We start from the raw sequence: 4,451 nt of genomic DNA on the forward strand, positions 1-4,451 counted from the left end.
CTGAGCTGCACGTGCGACACGCAATAGCGACATACACGTGGGAGGGTTTCATTGTCGAATTTGACACTTCAAGGAAGGGTTGATGAAAACTGCCGCGTGCTGGTTTATCCTATCCATGTTTGCTTTTCTATCGGTTCTTGTATAAGATTTATTGTTTAGCGTATCTTTGCTTTAGTGTGTTACGTTTAATTTGCAATGAGACGTCTTCAACATGATGAACGTCTACGTGCTATTGGCATGCTTCAAATGGGTTCTACACAGCGAGCAGTAGCCAACATGCTTAATGTGTCACAGTCTGTGATCAGCAGACTGTGGAACCTGTACCAACAAACCCACAATGTTGATGATAGACCTCGTTCAGGTCGTCCTAGAGTCACTACATTCGTAGCCACTACGTTCGAGCCCAGGATCGATACATTCTCATACAGGTCCTGCGAAATCGAGGACAATTAACGGCCAATCAGCTTTCTGTAAACTTGTACCAAGTTACAGGAATTCGAGTTACACCCCAAACGATTAGAAATCGGCTACATGCAACCCATTTGTATGCGTGACGACCGCGTGTTGTGCCTCCATTAACTCGCCAGCACATGGCAAACGGGCGTCAATGGTGTAGGCAGCGTAGAAATTGGGGTAATCGTCGATGGGCGCGTGTAATGTTCTCAGATGAGTCCAGATTTACTCTGGATTTCACCGATAGGCGTGCTCGCGTTTGAAGGAGTGTAAATGAGCATCATGCTAACGTTAACGTCAGACAGCATGACAGATTCGGGCGTGGGTCTGTTATGGTGTGGAGAATAATCACCATGACTGACAGAACAGACTTGCATATTGTTCAAGCAAGGGTCACTGGTGTGTACTACCGTGACCACATCCTGGCACCGATAGTTCTGCCCTTCTGCCCTTTGCAGGTCAACGTTTCACATTTCAAGATGATAATACCCGTGCCCACCGCGCTCGTGTCGTGAATGACTACCTCCAGCGTCACCATATTCTCCATATGCCTTGGCCAGCCATGAGTCCTGACCTTTCCCCTATAGAGCATGTCTGGGACATGATCGTGAGACATGTTCGTCGACTTCCACGTCAACCGACAACCCTGCAAGAATTGGCCGTGGCACTGCAAAAGGGGTGGGTCAGATTGCCCCAAATCGTGATTGGACGGTTGATTAGGAGCATGCCACGACGAATTGCTGAATGTCTGAGGATTGGTGGAGCAATTACTCATTATTAAGACAAAAATCAAAAACGTCCATTTTCACTTTTGACAGTGTATCTCTTTGCGAGTGAAATGGGGCCGTCAGATAAACCGTCCATATGAACTGGCCTGTTATTAACATACACGTGTGACCTCTAATAAAACAGTGCAGTGCATTTCCGCAGTTTTATATTGTTTCTGAATATCCACTACTTTTTTAAAGAGTATATATAGAATTAAATATAAATAAATACTTTATGAATATAAACAATTAAAATGAAAGAAAACAGGTTACATGTATACAATTAAAACTTACAATACAATTTTGTCTCTTTTAAAAAGTTTAGGATCTTACAATATAGCCCCGGTTGAGCAAATAATAGGTGTAATGTCTGACAACGGTAATATTTTGATCTAATATTTCCAAGATACTTGCACTCAATCAAAATGTACTTCGCCGTCAAAGGCACTTGACAGTGTTCACATTCCGGTTGAGGTTCTCGCTTCAAGATGAAAAAATGTGTTTAAAAAGTATGACCAATGCGAGAGCGGCACAAAACAATTTCATCCCCCCTGTTGTTACTATAGGAGTTGGACCAATCCACAAGGAGAGGCTTGATGTGATGAAGTTTGTTTGTGCCTGCAAGATCCCATGACCGTTGCAAGCTGCCATAAATGGGATGATTTATTGATGACTTAAAATCTTGATATGGTGTTAAAACTAGAATTAAGTTTCGGGTGGCACTTCTCAATAAAATAGCGTTCTTTTGCCTCCAAGAGGTCGTTGTTTTTGTTATTAAGACTATATAAAGGAAAACACTAAATTTGCCCCCACCACATATTTCAAGATGCTCACTGAGCGGGATCATCCTGTATTTAGGTTGAAGTATGTGATGTTGATGGAGGTTCATTCTCAACCTAAGCATTATTTGGGTCTTTAAGGTAAATTACATAGTTCGATTGGAAATTCATTGCCTGTTTGATATAAAATGTATTATCATCATTAATGTTTATGGATGATCCCTCAATGATTATTTCACAGATTTTACACTTTAAATTACCACATTTCGAAACTAATGGAGTTGAAGCGACTGAATCATATTTAGAAGATGTTATAATTCTAGCCAGATTGGAAGGTTGCTTTAGACTGTTGATTATATTTGTTTTTCTCAATATTTTATCCATCGTTTGGCTATTTTTAAGGATATAGATGTAACTTTCAATGATAGATTTCCCATTTTCCTGGGACGGATTGAATGTAGTAACTAAAGCAACGTTCCTTTTATCAGAGTTTACAGGAACTTTAGATTGTCTTAACACGCTTTGGTCCAGACTCAATGCTCTTTGGTTAGCATCGTCTATTAATTTACCTGGATATTTTTGTTTTAATAAGAAACCTTTTAGTTCCTGTAGTCTCTGAACTTTGACATCTTGATTGGACACACTTGTACAAATTCGTCGAGCTAAGTTATATGGGATGTTTCGTTTCGTTTCGTATGAGGTGGGTGACAAGAATTAAAATTTAGATATTGATGTGTATCGGTTTTTTTTGTAATACACATCAGTTTCAATAGAGCCGCTTGCGTGTAGCTTAACTGTCACATCCAGAACCTTATGAACGCTCGAATGATGAACGTTATCCTCTGAACTGTATCAAATTTATATGCACCATTTATATTAGTTACACAAAGAATCATATTGAATTTCAGCAATTTCCATTAATTTCTTCTGGAGTTATGACCCTTGTTTCACACCTTGTGAATGCTCTAACAACAAAAGTTATCACCCGATCTGTACGAAATTTATACAAATCATTTAAATTAGTGACACAAAGTCTCCTATTGAATTTCAGCAATTTCCAATAATTACGTCTAGTGTTAACGACTTAGCTGCTGTCGGCGTATGTTTCGTTGTCTGGAAGCCTTTCTTTCGGATAGGTTGCAGTTTAGACAAAGCTGCTGTGTGGGCTTATTCCAAACTTTGTGTTGCTATCTTTCCTTGATTTCAGAAACCGTTAAAATATATCACTCTTACACCATAATGTCGTAAAAATCGGGCAGAGACATTCCCTTAAAAATGGTCGTTCACCGTTTTCGCAAATAGTATAAAAGCATGTAATACGTATACCAAGGTTATGGACCCTCTAGAGGCTACGAATTAGATGAAGCTTACTTCAGGATAAAAAGATCGTAGATGCGCACCGAACCTTCTGTTCTGGAGCTATGCACCTTTCCTTTTACGCAAAAGGTGAAATACTTACCAAGTTTGTGGCCCCTGATTGTACGAAATATCGCGTATATCAGTTCAATATTGACTCATATCGGACTGTAACTTCCTGGATTATAGATTATTATTTGTTCGAAAAATCATGTCTTTAGCTTGTGGACCCTCTATCTATTTTATCCGATTTTAAAAACTGTTCAAATGTATCACCGTTGAGTTGGAATTTGGAAAAGTACGATGTTGATCACATCATATTTAAATAAGTAAAAAAATTTCTTCGAAACAATGATTGGTTATTGTTATTTATTACATTTCTGCCACACCCAACTACAATTAAGTATCCTACCTGACACGGGAAATGAAATGAAATTTGGTTTTATGGCACGTCAGCTCCAACCTGGCTATATTGCGGCAAATATATGGTAAAATTATTTAAGACAAAATAAAAAAATCACAGAAATATATTTATATCCATAAATAAAAACAAATATCATAGAAAATATACTCTTCAAAAAAAGTAGGGGATATTGAAATGCAAATACCTATGCAGGTTGTAATATGATAAATAGTTATGGACACTTGACATGCTTTGAGAGTATGTTCACAGATGAAGAACTTATCGCCCCAACAGAGCCACTGAGCTGCACGTGCGACACGCAATAGCGACATACACGTGGGAGGGTTTCATTGTCGAATTTGACACTTCAAGGAAGGGTTGATGAAAACTGCCGCGTGCTGGTTTATCCTATCCATGTTTGCTTTTCTATCGGTTCTTGTATAAGATTTATTGTTTAGCGTATCTTTGCTTTAGTGTGTTACGTTTAATTTGCAATGAGACGTCTTCAACATGATGAACGTCTACGTGCTATTGGCATGCTTCAAATGGGTTCTACACAGCGAGCAGTAGCCAACATGCTTAATGTGTCACAGTCTGTGATCAGCAGACTGTGGAACCTGTACCAACAAACCCACAATGTTGATGATAGACCTCGTTCAGGTCGTCCTAGAGTCACTACATTCGTAGCCACTA

The sequence above is a fragment of the Patella vulgata genome, chromosome 4, assembly GCF_932274485.2.
Source record: "Patella vulgata chromosome 4, xgPatVulg1.2, whole genome shotgun sequence".
Lineage (NCBI taxonomy): Eukaryota > Metazoa > Mollusca > Gastropoda > Patellidae > Patella > Patella vulgata.